Source organism: Cannabis sativa, chromosome 8 (assembly GCF_029168945.1).
Source record: "Cannabis sativa cultivar Pink pepper isolate KNU-18-1 chromosome 8, ASM2916894v1, whole genome shotgun sequence".
Lineage (NCBI taxonomy): Eukaryota > Viridiplantae > Streptophyta > Magnoliopsida > Rosales > Cannabaceae > Cannabis > Cannabis sativa.
The window spans coordinates 40,175,616-40,193,211 of NC_083608.1; positions in this window are offsets into that span (position 1 = coordinate 40,175,616).

The window sequence follows — 17,596 nt, forward strand, 5'->3', positions numbered from 1 at the left end:
TACTTGGCAAACTAATAATTTTTATGATTAAAACACAAAACAAGAGTATCAAGAAACTAAAAGTAACAGCGAAAGATTCAACCAAGATGATTATATAGGGAAGAGAATCATGTTGATTTATTTACCCAATTGTTAATGCTAATTACTATCCTTTTTCTTTATGTGAATGACAGATTAAACAAATTAACCTAACTCTTTTCAGATCTTTTAGGTCCTAAATCACATGTTCTCTAATCAATCTCTGAATTTGAATAACATGTAATCAGCTTTAAGTAATAATCTAAATGTCACACAGGTTACGCAAATACTTTCGTTTCACATAAAACCTAGATTATCCAATTTTAGCATTCTCAATTCTCACTTTTCAGATTTCGAATTGAGATCATAGAACATGTAGAAGGTGATCAATCTTTAACATGGAATTACACACAAATATAGATAATTTCACAAACAAGATAAAAGGAATGACAATTATCATTAACTAAGCAAAACTTCAATCAGCATTCATCGTCTTCCCCAATTGAGAATTTAGTTCATAAAAACTATATTAACATCCATAATTGAATCTAGAATAGAAATTAACATAAAAAAATTGAAGAGTTAAGAAAGAACTAATTGGTGATTGCGCTCCGGATCGTCACAATAGCTTCCTCTCCTCCTTCATTTACTTTTTGGGGCTGATTTCTAATAATTTTTGCCATAAAAGTCGAGTCCCTTATCTAGGAATTAGGGTTGCTACCTCTGAATGGCAAAATTTCAAAACTGGCCAAAAATCCCGTGTTTCGCCCATGGTCGCGACTACATAAACCCTTAGTCGTGACCATAGGTGTAATATCCCGATAAGCCTAATGGTAAATAATTAGAGTTTATATTGTACTATGAGTTAATCAGGTAATTAGTGGGATTATGATCTTACTAATCTATTTCAGTATAAAATTTAAATTTTGCTATAAGTAAGTAAATAATCGTAATTTGTTAATTACGGAGATTTATATAGCATGTGTGAATGTAATATGAGCTATATGTGGAATAAAAATATTTTCAGGTTGGGCGATCCTGGAGACTTAATAAGTGGATACATAAGCGTAATTTGTTAATTACGGGGATTTATTTGAAATACGTGGATATAATATGAGTTATTTGTGAAATAAAAATATTTTCAAGTTTGGCGACCCAGGAGACCTGATTGGAGGCCAAAAATGTCACAACAGTTTTAGTTAGAAATATTGATGAGATTATTGGGATAAGTTGATTTTAGAAATATCGGGATATTTTAGAGTACTCAAAGTTGGCTAAATACCTTAGAAATAGAAATTTCTTAATGGCTAAGAAATTATAAGATAACTATTAATAATAAAATTTTTATTAATATTGTTATATATTGAAAAGTATATTGTACTGCATAGTACTTTGTATGTAATACCGTTAGTATTGTTATGAATTGATCAATACTGAGATATAGTTAATATTGTTATATATTGAAAAGTATATTGTACTGCATAGTACGTTGTATGTAATGCAATTAGTATTGTTATGAATTGATTAATATTGAGATATAGTTAATATTGTTATATATTGAAAAGATTGATTGGTTGAGTATTGATAATGTGATAATATTATGCATGTGATATGTTGGCTCACCTGATTAGGTGATGCAATTTTCCTAGTAACGCATGCGGGCGTAAGTACGGGCGTTAGTGATATATGATGAGTACCGAGTGTAGGTACGGGCTCACCTGATTAGGTGATGCGATTTTCCTGGCGACGTACTGGGCGTAAGTACAGGCGTCAGTGACATGATAAGTACCGGGCGTAGGTACGAGCTCGTCTAATTAGACGATGCGATATATTGGTGCCAGATTGTGGCACGGGCTCACCTGATTAGGTAATGCAATTGTATGATATATGGGTGCAGGTTTTTGGGCATAGGCTCACCTGATTAGGTGATGCAGTTATGCGACATATGGGTGCCAGGCTATGGCATGGGCTTGCCTGATTAGGCGATACAATACAAGATCATCAGATTAAAGCATCGACTTGCCTAATTAGGCAACATGATGTCATGAAGATGGTTGCTTTATGAGGTAACATATATATTATTTATATGATTAAATGAATATGAATTCCATTATTGGTATAATGGTTTTGTATTACCAAATATCTGTATACTAATGTTTATTCGTGGCAGATGCCAGTAGTGATTTGGATTTCATCTTATGAACAAAGTGTGATGGTTTGATTCTTATTGTGTATAAATGACAATATTCGAATAATAAGCTATATGATTGTTATTATTACTTTTCTTGCTGAGTCCTTGTGACTCACGGGTGCTATGTGGTGCAGGTAAAGGCAAAGAAAAGCTAGATCAACCATGAGGTGGCAGTCTTCTCCAGCAATGTACATATTGACCTCGCTAGGCACAACGTCTTGCCGAGTTGCTAGGAGTTGTTTTAGACTGGTTGTATCTGCTGTGTATTTTGATTTTATGTTTAAATGGTTGTCGTACATATTTCTTTAGAAAAACTTTTTACAACAGGGATTCCCGGAACACACTTTTTATGCCGTTATAATGTCCATTTTTAGTGTTTTATTTTAGTCAAGTTTTTAATATTATCACGATTTTTAATAATTAATTATTCTATTAGTATTAAACTAGTTTATAAAATCACACAAGTGGCGTCCCTATAGATTAGGGCGTTACAACTTGGTATCAGAGCAGCCATGGTTTTAAGGGTCCTGTAGACTGGTCGAATATGTACATTTGCTGCGAGGACAGGTCAACTCATGGTATAGTAAGTGTTTATATTAATTGTTATTGGATTACCTGCCTAGGCTATTATAAAGTATGTTGGAAAGTAGCATAATGATAATTTTTATAAGAATATGTGTATGGTATATGCATATTGATATTAATATCTGTTTGAGTTTTAAATAGTTAGAAGATGTGGACTAAATATGTGATAAGTTATACAGTAAGGGCATTCAAATAGTCTGATTAGCGAGCTATTTGGGCGCAAGGCAAACAATATGGAAGAGAATTATTTATTGCCATAATGCTGGGAACATGTAAATTCTGTTATACAGGACATGATTAGACGACAAGGAAAAAAAAATAATCTAAGATTTAAAAAGATGGCAGGCTCATCTTATGTCTGTTCTTATACTACTGACACTTCCTGTTGTACCACTGGATGTGGTGGAATATATGAAGCCAACTTACTAGTAGATCAAGAAGCAAAAACTAAATGAACCACAAATTATGGGATAGAACGAAAGGTTCTAGGGTGACCATGATAGCGGTCAAAGTGCGTATAAGAAATGGCGACCTTATCCTGAGTGTTCAAGATGCAAAAAGGCGCCATTTGAGCCAATGTAGAGCCATATCTTGTTTTTTATGGGGTAGTGGGTCATCTGAAAAGAACCTACACGTAGTTAAGAAGGACTTATGTTAAAGGAGAAAAGTGTACGGGTCTTGCCCAAGTGCTGGTTATGACTCAAGGGGACAGGGATATCGGTCCTTCGGCCGACTCAAGTTAGAATTTATGGGCAATATTATAATTGCTATTGATATTAAACATTATACATTTAGTTAGAGACATCAAGAAATCTGAATGAACTGTGCATGTATGTTATTTAGTGGTAACCCATTTAACAGGGTAGACAGATTAGAAGGATGACAATATGAGTTAAATTGTTAATATTCCCTAGTGGAATATAGAAATTGAGTAGTTAATGGAGGCATCGATCTAATTGATTCAAATAACAAAATCTTTTGTTTAGAAGTGATCTAGCGTTACCAAAGGTGGGACAATTTATGAGTATTGTCTGGAATCCTAGATGAATTAAAGGTGACGATTGTGTAGTAATTTTGAGATTATGTAGGAGTGGGACTACCTATGTTAGCAAGAAGCATCTTTTTTTGGTAGCTCACCATGACGGAACTCCATGGTTGAGTGTCCTTGACTTGGGGTGGTTTCATTTAAGAAAATTTCCCATGAAGCGTGCGAGTAAGAGCAAAGCACGCTAGAAACACTTGGATTGGTCCGTGGGACCAGTCGTCAGTCCAGGAAATAGCTAGAGTGATGCAGTCATGTATAAAAGCCATTAATTCGTGGGAATAAGGGCCCAATGGAGGCTTGAAGCAGTGACGTTACTGAGGTAACGTATAAAAGAACATCAGGAAGAGTAGTGGTATCACTAAGGTAAAGAAGATTACCTAAATTACTTAAGGTGATACGGTAATGATGGAGAGTACTTTATAATTGACTAGATAGTCAATATGGTATATAAGGAGACCATTGACATTCTTGGAAAAGATTAATTTATTGTGCAATTATGGAAAGGCATACTCACCCAGAATGGAGAAAAGCTTATGAATTGAGATGCAATTTAATAGACACGTAATTGAGTGATTGGTGGATGTTGAATCACAAAGTAGGTTGTTTATTAAACAACGAGTTATATAATTGAGTGTAGAATAAGTTTTAAAGTGGTTAACGAAGTATGAAGATAGTGATGATTGCAGAGAAGCAATGGTATCATATGAATCAGGGAGTGAAACCTTAGTGGTGATGATGAAAAGAAACTTCAGGATCAAGGAATGATCTTTAATTAATTGTTATTAGTTTAGAATTCGGGAAATGGGTATTTCCAGTTTAGTTGTGGGTACCTGGTATGAGCAGTGTTGCCTCTACTGTATAGGTTTAATCAAATTACTTTATAATGGTGGTTAATCGTAAATGATTGGAAAAAAAAAAAAATTAATTAATTAAAAGTTGTGTCAATTCAAAGGAAATTGATACAAGTTAAAATAAGTGGAGATGAATAAGATTTAAGTTGACAATAAGATGGGAATTTCTCAAGTTAAGTGAACAAAAACCAATGAGGAATTGCAAGAGGTTTATGAAGGGAGTGATGGCAATTTAATTTTATTAATGAAAGAATGAAAGCAAGAAATACAATTAAGAACGACAAAAAAAAAAGGGGGCATCTACTTTCTGATAACCCACCATGAGCTTACCTTGGAGTTAAGCATACTTAACTTGGGTAATCTCAAGATGGGAAATCTTTCAGGGAGTCATCCCGGAAAGCGTATGAGTGAGGACAAAGTACGCTAGAATGATTCATATTAGGATGCAGAATCGATAGTCGTTCCAGAGATTATCAAGAGGAAGTGATGTGTTAATAAGCAGAAATTTACAAGGTATTGAGACAAGTAAGTGGGTGGAAATAAGAAATGCTCTAATTGAATATCTATCAGAAATGAATACTTAACTTGTTACTAAGTTAAGTCCGTAGATCAACTTAGGAGATCTCATAGAAGAAGTAGAAAGACATAATTATGAATTTTGTACTATGCGATCTTATGATTTTGACCGAGTAGTAACGATTGGACATACAGAGTTAATATGTTGTCTATCAGTGTAGACAATTTATACTATAAATGAGAATACAAAATTCATACAAAGGAATAGTCTAATCTTGTAAAATTCCAAGGTTGATATTTTTGGCTATGATGTTAAGAATTAAAGAAGGTTATTGAGAACCATGGAAGTTAAAGCGAAAATAGTATAATGTTTTATTCTTGAAAGGTGGGTAACCTGCGAAGATCAATAGAATATTAGAAATATACTGTGAGCATATTTGATAAAGGTTAGAATATCTTAGAATAATATCTTCCCTTATGAGGTGTTTATTTAAAAAGTGATAATTAAATGTACCATTGGTTAGGTACCTTAATAAGTGTGGTACAAGAGAACTATTATATACATGTTCACTGGATTAAATAGGCTAGGTAGCCTATTAGCTAGCCTTAACTCCTGCGTTGTCAGGAGTATATAATGTGTTTCATGTCTCCATGTTGAGAAAATATGAATCAGACTCGACCCATGTTCTGAGTTGTGACGATGTTAAACTTCAGACAAATTTATTATATGAGAAAAATATCTTGTCCAGGTTTTGGACTAGAAAGATGAAATGAGACAATTCTACTAGTTAAGAAAGTGCTATAAAAAAAACAGTAAGATAGAAGCAGCAATTTGAGAATTAGAATTATAAATATGGGGGTAATATCCCGAATTGTCTAAATAAATTTCGAGGACGAAATTTTTATAAGGAGGGGATGGTTGTAATATCCCGATAAGCCTAATGGTAAATAATTAGAGTTTATATTGTACTATGAGTTAATCAGGTAATTAGTGGGATTATGATCTTACTAATCTATTTCAGTATAAAATTTAAATTTTGCTATAAGTAAGTAAATAATCGTAATTTGTTAATTACGGAGATTTATATAGCATGTGTGAATGTAATATGAGCTATATGTGGAATAAAAATATTTTCAGGTTGGGCGATCCTGGAGACTTAATAAGTGGATACATAAGCGTAATTTGTTAATTACGGGGATTTATTTGAAATACGTGGATATAATATGAGTTATTTGTGAAATAAAAATATTTTCAAGTTTGGCGACCCAGGAGACCTGATTGGAGGCCAAAAATGTCACAACAGTTTTAGTTAGAAATATTGATGAGATTATTGGGATAAGTTGATTTTAGAAATATCGGGATATTTTAGAGTACTCAAAGTTGGCTAAATACCTTAGAAATAGAAATTTCTTAATGGCTAAGAAATTATAAGATAACTATTAATAATAAAATTTTTATTAATATTGTTATATATTGAAAAGTATATTGTACTGCATAGTACTTTGTATGTAATACCGTTAGTATTGTTATGAATTGATCAATACTGAGATATAGTTAATATTGTTATATATTGAAAAGTATATTGTACTGCATAGTACGTTGTATGTAATGCAATTAGTATTGTTATGAATTGATTAATATTGAGATATAGTTAATATTGTTATATATTGAAAAGATTGATTGGTTGAGTATTGATAATGTGATAATATTATGCATGTGATATGTTGGCTCACCTGATTAGGTGATGCAATTTTCCTAGTAACGTACTGGGCGTAAGTACGGGCGTTAGTGATATATGATGAGTACCGAGTGTAGGTACGGGCTCACCTGATTAGGTGATGCGATTTTCCTGGCGACGTACTGGGCGTAAGTACAGGCGTCAGTGACATGATAAGTACCGGGCGTAGGTACGAGCTCGTCTAATTAGACGATGCGATATATTGGTGCCAGATTGTGGCACGGGCTCACCTGATTAGGTAATGCAATTGTATGATATATGGGTGCAGGTTTTTGGGCATAGGCTCACCTGATTAGGTGATGCAGTTATGCGACATATGGGTGCCAGGCTATGGCATGGGCTTGCCTGATTAGGCGATACAATACAAGATCATCAGATTAAAGCATCGACTTGCCTAATTAGGCAACATGATGTCATGAAGATGGTTGCTTTATGAGGTAACATATATATTATTTATATGATTAAATGAATATGAATTCCATTATTGGTATAATGGTTTTGTATTACCAAATATCTGTATACTAATGTTTATTCGTGGCAGATGCCAGTAGTGATTTGGATTTCATCTTATGAACAAAGTGTGATGGTTTGATTCTTATTGTGTATAAATGACAATATTCGAATAATAAGCTATATGGTTGTTATTATTACTTTTCTTGCTGAGTCCTTGTGACTCACGGGTGCTATGTGGTGCAGGTAAAGGCAAAGAAAAGCTAGATCAACCATGAGGTGGCAGTCTTCTCCAGCAATGTACATATTGACCTCGCCGGCCTGCGTGCCGAGTTGCTAGGAGTTGTTTTAGACTGGTTGTATCTGCTGTGTATTTTGATTTTATGTTTAAATGGTTGTCGTACATATTTCTTTAGAAAAACTTTTTACAACAGGGATTCCCGGAACACACTTTTTATGCCGTTATAATGTCCATTTTTAGTGTTTTATTTTAGTCAAGTTTTTAATATTATCACGATTTTTAATAATTAATTATTCTATTAGTATTAAACTAGTTTATAAAATCACACAAGTGGCGTCCCTATAGATTAGGGCGTTACAATAGGCCAGTTGGAAAAACATCCCATTCTGCCAAACCTCCTAGTCGTGACCATAGAAAAGGGTCGCGACTACTGGAGCCAAATTGACAGCTTCAGCAGATTTTTCTCCAGAATGTCCCGTCTTTTCCCCAATTAATAAAATTTGAACTGTAATGCATCGGGAACCTGAAATAAGGAAAACCAAGCATAAAATCATTCCAAAAGGCAACATTAACTGAGAAAACGCTTATGAAATCGACCCGAAACTTAGACTAAAAATAGCTTAACAGTATTCCTTCTAGAGAGTTGTCCATCTCATAGTTATATCATTTTCTCTTTCTTTCTTTCTTTTTTTTTATTTTTTTTTGTGAGGCCATGAGTGTCTTTCAAGACTCTCTTCTTGGCCTACCAAAGATGTAGCGCTTTTTGTAATACTGAGCCCTTAAGTTTCAACCTCAATATTTTTCTTTCTCTTAGAGATGGGGAAGACTGAACATCCACTATTAAGTATTCTTCTGAACACAATAACATAACTCCAAGATATCATTTTTCTTTCATCCCACTTTTATAATAAAGAGGGTCCAAAGATCCTCATGGGGGCCTTTCCCTTGTTTACAATGAGCTAAAAGATAGACATGACAATTGGGGTCACTCGAGGGGTTTTCACCTTGATTTAAAACAAATTAAAGTGAGAGACCAAAAAGATATCTCGGTGGCTTCTTTCTTGTGATAATACTTCATTCCTTTTGATTTTCCTTTAGTCTTCCCTTTGGTTCTCTCTGGAGTACCCACCTAAGTACCCTTGCTATAATAACTCCTTGATTTTAATCTTGAGATCTTTGTACTCCTCCGTAAAATTCAAACGTCCTTGTGGAACTTGTAATATTTGTTTGGGTCTCTTCTGGGCCTATCTTTCTTCATAGGGGTGGTTTCTTGAATTGTTCTCTTGAGCTATTAAACTTTGTATAGCATGTGTATTCACAACATTGTTGTTCCATCTCTTTCTTGAATTTTTTGCATCGATCATCTCCCAGTGATCGAACTCTCTTCTCTTTAGTGGCTTATTAGCAAGAGTTGTCTTGGGATGGCCACTTCTTCTCACATCTAGGTTATCATGTCCATCCTCCACTTGGACACACCTATTGGCTCTTCCGTAGAAGTCTTCCAAATCGCATAATTCTCTCTTGAGAATGTTGTTCCATAAATTGCTTCTTGGCTTGACTCCAGTCTGTTCGTCTTTGGAGTGTCTCACAACCTTGGCCGCTTCAGCGTTGAAGTGTTGAATGTAGCTTTCTAGGCTTTTTATCTCTCCTAAATTTATGTTGGCCAAACTTGTCCTAAGGATGATGTAGTCTCACGAGGCGTGGTGTTGGGCCAAGAATTCATTAGTGAATTATGTCCACAAGGCAATAGATTTGAGAGCCAACCTCTTATACTACTTATACGTCGTGCCTCTGAGCGTCATGGCAAAGTATTGACACCTTTCCTTGATCGCCACCCTCTTCATTTTCATGATCTCATTAAAGGTATCTAAGAGGTATTTTGGATCAATAATTCCCTCATAGGGCAGTATGTTCTACTCCTTGAAATTTGTAGGTAGCGACTCATATTGGATTTCCCTCGAGAAAGGTGATTTATCATCAAATTCATCCTTATCCCAATTACATTCCTTGGAGATGGCGGACGCTATCCTTTGTCGAAGGTCTTCCATCTCTCTATCAAGTTCTTGTCACTTCTTGTTCAACTTTTTTTGAAGGTCTGGTGATGTGTGCTTTGGCCTTTCTTCATAGCAAGGATTAATCGGCGACAGTGCTCGCCTTTCAGCAATGGCCCTTCGGTTGAGTTTCTCCCTTAGATGGCCAAGGATTGCCTTTGACACAATTTTCTTTGGTCGCGACAAAGGTTCTAGGTCTTTGCGAGATTGAGATTTTGGCAGTGAAGATTCTGACGTGTTACATGTGGAGTATTTTGTCATTCCTTCTCCTTTAGTTCACTCCCACCTTTCCTTCAGGCTTCTATCTCTCCACGCCTAACTAGGGGTGTTTTAGAGCGACCTTTTCGAGTATTTTTTACATGTTTACAACAGTTTCTTCTAATCGTAAGTTGTTCATCCTTAGCTCGTTCATCTCCTCATGGTGAACATGAGTTCGTGAGCTTGAACTCATTGAGTAAACCCCTTTCTCCTTTCTGGGTCAATGGTGTGAGGTTCTGGGATCTCTCGATGCCAACGTCGTGGGGTTTCTTATTAGCGATGGTACTCTATGCCTTGACTCACCTTCACCCTCAAGTGTGACGGAAGCGGTCACTCCATCTTCTTGTATGTCCACTAGGACCTCTTTAGGATGGTTGTCCTCTTCTCTCACCTGAGTCCTTCCAACATTAGAAACTTCTTCTCCTGTGACAGGTGTGGGGGATTACGCCTTGAGATGATAAGCTGATCAGTGTTGTCTAGCTGAATCTCCACACCTTGAAGACAACGAGAGCATCTAGACATTTTGCGATGATTATATGTAAGGGAGCAACTTAGCCTGAGCTTGTTGTTCCCATAGACGGTGCAAAACTATTGACAGTGAAAGCTTATCAACCAAATTATAGCCAAAAAATCAAAACTTGGATGTAAGACCTAGGACAAAGATGAAGATCTAGATATATAAAAACTTAAAGAAGAAATGTAGAATAACTATGGAGAAAGATAGAAGTGTATATTTCTCTAGGTCAAGTGTTACAATGATTTTCCAACCCCCTCTCTCACTTGAGAATGGGGTTTTTATAGGCTCTAATAGTCTGAGATACACTTTTGGTCCTCAAGGGACAAGTTGGCCTTATGTGGCTACAAGTTGCCGGTACAAGAGATGGTCTTGCGCCTTATACCATTATCGAGTGTCAGGTGGTCTCGAGTTATAGGAGTAGTGGTTGTAGAGTACCTATTGTCGGGACATCAATCCACTACGTGTTCTATCTCACCACCACGCCACGTTGAGGAAGTGATTGTACTCAGTCTCGTACCTCTCCTTGTGCAAGCCTTGTCCTTCGATTCCTTACTTAACAGTCTCCTCTTCAACACATATCCAAATTCTCCCTTCACTTCACATTTATAACACTAACTCATGGGTCTCGCACGTGAGCCTCGCACACACCACACGCGGCTTACATACGAGCCCTTCACACACCACACATGGCTCGCATGCGAGTGTTAGGCTATTTTTAGCCTAAGTTTCGGGTCACATTTTATAGTTGTTTTTCTTCTTTATTGTTATTTTTGGAATAGAATTACGCTTGTTTTCTTTGATTTCAGGTTTCTACACTTGGAATGTATAAATTGGACAAATTTCGGAAAACAGTGATCTATAAAATAGAGGAAATTTTGAAAGAGAAAAAAAGCTAAAACTTCAAGCCTAAATTCGACTATATTCTAATCAAATTTTGGATAAAGTCAAAACATAAAAGTTTTAGATCTCTTTTTTCTTCCTTTCCAACGCATCTTGAATCAGCTCATTTGGAGTTCGTATGAGAAAGTTATGCTAATTTTACTGAAAGAGGTCAAAGCAGAAAAAATTGGGTCCAGTGGCCGCGGCGAGACCACTTTTGGCCGCGGCGGGGGACTACAGAAAGCCCGTTTTTTCACTTTTCTACAGCCGCCGCGGCGAGTATATTGCCCGCCGCGGCACCGACTTCATACAGGTCAAGAATAACTTCGTCTTTTCTCGTTTTTGGGCTGAAAAACTCTATTTAAAGGAAAGAGGGTCGCAAATTAAAAAGGAGATACCATATGGAACCCTAAAAACACAAGAAGAAGGCTCTTGGAGCGAGCATGGGCGATCTGCAACAATCCTCCATCTAGTTTCTTTCTCTTCTCTTGATTTTTTTATGTTTTTATTTGTGTTTAGTTTAATTATGGATTCGATTATGAGCTAAACTCTCTATTTAGGGATTTGATGGATATTGACTGAGATTATTCTATGGATTAATGTTATTTGATTGTTCTTTCTTCCTATATTATTGTGATTTATTCATATTTGTGCTTATTTCATGTTTAAGCTTGATCACCTTTTGCATGTTCTATGATCTCAATACAAAATTTGAAAAGTGAGTATTGAGAATGCTCTAAATGAATAGACATAGGTTTTGATGTGAAACGAGAGTATTCACATAGCTTATGTGACTTTTAGATTATTGCTTAATGCAAATTGTATGTTGTTCTATCTCAGAGATGCAGTAGTTGGCATACAATTTAGGACCTTTATGATCTGAAAAGAGTTTAGGTTAATTTATAATCTGTCATCACATAGGAGGAAGAAGATGGTTAATTAGTGTTAATAATTGGGTAATCAAAGCAATTGAAATCATATCCCTAATTTTACATCCATTGTTAAACCTTTTATTTGTTTGTTTTATTTAATTTTGCTTAGTTTATTTTGTTCAAAGTTTATTTATTCGATTGCCAAATAGAAACAAGAATTTAATTGATTGGTACTTAACTGCAGTCCTCGTGGGAACGATCTCACTTACCTGAGTATTACTTGTTAAAACGATACGTATACTTGCGTGTTGGATTTATCACAACAGCGAGCCCCTCACAACTCGCATGCAGGTCTCGCATAGACTTCTCGCACCATAGCTTTCATGGATGTCTCACTTGTATCACGACTTGCACGAATGCTCCACCACTTGCATAAAGGCTCCACGACTCACACAAATGCTCCCCGGTTTGCAAAAATGTTGTCTGACTTGCACAAAGGCACACCTACTCACACACAGGCACATCGACTTGCATAAAGGCACACCAACTCGCACTCCCCACTTTCACATTTCAGTGGTCTTAGTATTTTGGTCATAACGTTTTTGATATATGTTGAAATTAGACTATTCAAAATGCATTGGAAAGATAAGAAATATATCTATGGATTGTATGTTTATGAAAAGATCTCATTCTAAACGCATCATTATGAAAATCCTCTAACAATTTCCACTTAGTAAGTTAGTCTTACTAACTCTACGTGCGAGCCTTGCACACACCACACATGGCTCGCATGCGAGCCCTTCACACACCGCACACTGCTCATGTATGAGCCCCTCACATCTTTCATGCCATGGCTTGTATGCGGGTCTCGCATGGACGTCTCATACCACGGCTCGCCTGGACGTCTCATACCACGGCTCGCCTGGACGTCTCGCATGCATCATGACTTGCACGAATGCTCCACCACTTGCACAAAGGCTCCATGGCTCACACAAATGCTCCTCGACCTGCATAAATTCTCCCCAACTTATAGAAATCCACACCGACTCGTACAAAGGAACACCAACTTGCACACAAGCACACCGACTCGCACATAGGCACACCAGCTCGTACAAAGACACACAAGTCCCACACCTCGATATATGTTAGAATTGGATGATTCAAAATGTTTTGGAAAGATAAGAAAGGGATATATGGATTTTATGTTTATGAAAATATCTAATTCTAAATGCATCATTATGAAAATCCTCCAACAATTATCACTTGGTAAGTTGGTCATACTAACTCTAATTGTGCCCGCTGACCTCCATCAAAAATACCTCAAACAATCACATATGCATGATGGACCTTTTAAAATCTTCATAGAGTGGTGTATCCTCCTTTATTCTTTTCCAACGTACCCAATACTTTACTTGCGGGGGACCATGAATCTGGTATCCAAAATTCTTGGACAAGTCTCCGAGAATCGTCAATGTTGATTTTTAGAGTTAACACTGGGTTAACCGTTGACTAATCTCGAAGGTTAGATTTGCTTAATTTTTGGAGTTAACAACTTCCTCATTAAAAACTTCTCCAAGAAAACCTAGTGGGACAAAACTCAATCGAGGGAAAAAGAGTGCAGTTGGAAATTACTCCCCCTCATTTTAGCATTTTTTTTAAAAGAGACATCTTTATTCAAAAATGAGCAAAAGTGGCGTTGTGCCTTTTGCTCATTTTAGCATTCTTGGAGATATTTTAATCGATGCATTCCAATCTTGTGAACTATCTTCTCAAATATTGATGTTGGTAATGACTTTGTGAATAAGTTTGCAAGATCATCACTTTATCAATTTTTTTGAACATTCATATCACCATTCTCTTGAAGATTATGTGTAAAGAATTTTTTTGGTGTAATATTTAGTTCTATCTCCTTTGATGCACTACCCTTTCAGTTGAGCGATGCATGCAATATTATCTTCATAGAGAACTTGGTACTTCTTTATTGGTTGTTAATCCACATGTTCCCCGAATATGTTGTGTCATTGATCTCAACCACTTAGATTCTCAATTTGCATGGTGAAAGGCAAGTATCTCAACCTGATTTAAGGAAGTAGCCCCCAGAGCTTGCTTTGTTGATCCCAAGATATAGCAGTGTCACTGCATGTGAACAAATAGTCTGTTTGAGATCTAGCCTTATGTGGATCAGATAAATATCTTGCATCTGCGTAGCCAATGAGTTGTGACAACTAATTATTAGAATAGAGCAATATTTTATCAATAGTACCTTGAACATAAAAAAGTATGTGCTTAATCTCTTTCCAATGTTTTTATGTCGGAGAATAACTAAATCTTGCTAATAAACTGACAGAGAAAGGTATATAAGGTCTTGTGCAGTTAGCAAGACACATCAATGCTCCTATTACACTAAGATATGTCACTTTAGGACCAATGAGCTCTTCACGTTCTTCTCTAGGTCAGAAAAGATTATTATTCACATCAAGTAATCTAACTACCATTGGGATACTCAATGGATGTGATTTATCCATATAAAATCGTTTCAAAATCTTTTCAACATAAGTTGACTGATGAATGAAAATCTCACTTTTAAATGCTCAATTTGTAAACCAAGATAAAATTTTGTTTTTCCTAGATATTTTATTTTGAACTCTTTCTTTAGATAGTCTACAACTTCAGAAAAATTTTCAACAGTTACAATAATATTCAAGTCATCAACATAAATAATAATGATAACAATGGAAAGGGCAAAGCAAAAGCCTTGTCTTCCTCTCTTGTGGTTTATAATGACTCCATCTAGGAGATGGATCAAAACCCTAACAACTTCAGTTCATACAAGATGATGGAGAACTTGTCTAAGGAAGGTGGAGTTCGTAACATCCCGGACTTAGTATGGAACAAATTGTCGATCACAGAGGAGTTCGCTTCCCGGAGCACCGACAAGTTTAGTGCTTGGAGCTGGGCCCACATTTCGAGTGGAGCACACTTACCCCTGAAGACTTATTTCGTGGAGCTTTGCTTAAAAATTTGGATTTCTCCCTTCCAGCTAATCCCCTCATCTTACAAGCTCCTGATTGGATGGTAAATTCTATGTAAGATACGGAAGCTTGAAGTTCCCAGCCCGGAGGAAATATTATATTGTTATGCGGTCAAGCCTCAACCCATGCGCATAAACAATAGGAAACTAGAGTTTTATAAGCTGGAGAAGTATCCAGATGTGCGTTGTCCCACCAGTTTCACGCTGCAATCTCCTGACCTTTGGGAATACTGGTTCTTCTCTTTAGGTTTCCCGGTGAAGATGGTGCCAAACCTCTCTCTGGACTTTAAAATACCAGGTATGAGCTTTTGCATTTTTTCTTCACTTGACATTGTTATGCCTTTTTCCATAATTACGACTGAGGTGGTTTTTATTCATCGGTGGCAGCACCCGTGCCTTGAACCCCAGAGAGTGAGGAATTAAAGAAAAGATTGGCTTTGTACAGATCCTTTTGGGAAGAGGAATTGAAAGTAGAAGACTTAGTCACCCCCCAACTACTCTGGGAACATGGACTCATTGCCAAGTCCCAAAGTGTTGACAACATCAGCAATATAGGTTTAGGTTATGCTCAACAAATTATCGTTGAGGTCTCCAAAATCATGAAAGGGCCCTTGAAGAGGACAAACACTTGATGGCGGATTGGGCATTCCGCCATTCTAACCCCCTGACTGAAGAAGAAGAACTCACAAAGAGATTTGTTATTGCATACTCGAATGAGGGTGCTCTTGGAGCCAATATTTCAGGAAAATGTAAAAGGCCATTTCGTTTATTTCGTACCCCCAACCTCAATAAGATAGGTGAAGTCATTAGGGATCAGAGTAATCACGTATCATCTCTAGACATTTATGGTAGATCTCTTCCTGTCCATATCTTTCCCGGGCTTTAAAGAGTATGACAACTTTGTGGGTTGGGAAAACATGGGATTTTAGAATAGAGTATTAATGAAAATAATATTTTTTTTTAAGACAAATTATAAATTTTATAGGGATAAATATAAAAATATGTAAGAATATAATTTAAAAATATAAATTTCATGGGAATAAATATGAAAATTAAAAAAAAAAAAAAAAAGTATAATTTTTAGGGGCTTTTTTATTTTTACACTTCAAAATAATTTTTTTTTTGTACTTTTACGAAATTTTACAAAGAAATCCCTATTGCAACTAGCACTGCAACCTAATTTGCAACAAAAAATCGTATAGAAACCCCTATTACAACTAGCGCTGCAACCACTTTAGAAACTCAAACCGTAAATTTGAAAAAGAAAAAAAAGTTTAAAAAAAATAGTATATGGGATAATTCCCCTAATTTTTATATGAACAAAAATAATAAAAATTAAATGTTAGTTTATTGAGGCAAAAATAATAAATCATGTTAGGAAGTATTCTTCTTATGTTAGTTCGCTAATTTGTTGTTTATTTAGTTTTTTATTTTTTTAAGAATGAAGAATATTTATTCATTTTTTAAAAGGATTTCATTACCCACTTTGCCGTTAGTGGTTTGTGCATTTGGGAATGAGAATGTTGAATCCTTTTTATGTATGACATAGTTCTTAAGGTGGAAAAGTTTTGTTATTTTGTGGAAGTTACATGCTTTTTAATGGATAATATCAACTCATTTGTACACTTGAGTTTCAATCCAAAACTCAAAACAAACACCCCAAATGAATTTATTGTTAAAAAAACAAGTGATAATTAATTACTTACAAAAAATTTCATTCTCTTCTAAACCATTAACCCGAAATTGGAAAAACTAAATAAAATCTCTTCATTATTGCTTTTGAAAAGAGTACACCTAGATTACAAGTGAGAAAATTTTGTGAATAATAATCCAAGTAAATTTGCTCAATCAGAAAGTTTGCCAAAAACATAATGGCTAATTAGGATTTTTATCTCCTAAATTTTGACATTTACTAAATCACGACTCCTGAACTTTTTAAGTCATTAAAAATTCTCCCTGAACTATTTAGATTGTTAGATTCAATGACTTCCTTCCAATTTTACTAACGAATACCTGACGTGGATAAAAGTTCAATTGACACAATTCAGTACATGTCAAAATTCGAGTGACAAGATTTGATACATATCAAAGTTCTAAGGGCATGATTTAATGCATGTATTATTGGCACGTTAGTAAAATTGAACAGACTTGAATAGAAGTCCTTGAATCTAACAATCTCAGTAGTTTAGAAAAAAAATTTAACAGTCTGAAAAGTTTGGGAGGACATGATTTGATATTAAATATCGCTATGAGATATTAGTGGCGCCTAACACTACTTAGAGATGACGTCTTGTAATTGGTAACAATATTTCATACAAACTATTATTTTAAATTATATGTAGTGGTGATTGA